Below are 503 nucleotides of genomic sequence, written 5' to 3' on the forward strand. Positions count from 1 at the left end.
CCTACTCTATCTGTAAAGTGTCTTGAGTGTCTTGTCATGATTTGATTCTATAAATAAAATTGAAGTGAATTGAAATTAACACACTAATATGCACACAAAGAACGGCTGGCTGATTAGGATCTCTGCTTTGCAAGTAAATAAAACCAAATATTGAACAAATATTTTTGACCTGATTATTTCCTTAAAGCAACACCAAAGCACTTTTCTTCTTTGGTCCCCCTACAAGTTGGAAGCAGAATTGTCCATTACCGCTGTCTCACTGGAACTACAGATCAGCCACCCGATCTGGCAAACTTGCACAGGGCGGTTACAGCCGATTGAGGGCCGCAAAGCGAATGCAGAAGTGCTGTTCACCCTGTTACAACTTCATGAACCACTGAAACGATTTTGGAAACATAATTTTAAGGCACAAAAGAATCTTTGGTGTTGGTTTAATGGGGAAGTTAAGAAATCCACAAAGTGGAGTCCCGTGATCGACTGGAGAGAGATGGCGGCTTAAGGTG

This window comes from Etheostoma spectabile, chromosome 2, assembly GCF_008692095.1.
Source record: "Etheostoma spectabile isolate EspeVRDwgs_2016 chromosome 2, UIUC_Espe_1.0, whole genome shotgun sequence".
NCBI classification, from domain to species: domain Eukaryota; kingdom Metazoa; phylum Chordata; class Actinopteri; order Perciformes; family Percidae; genus Etheostoma; species Etheostoma spectabile.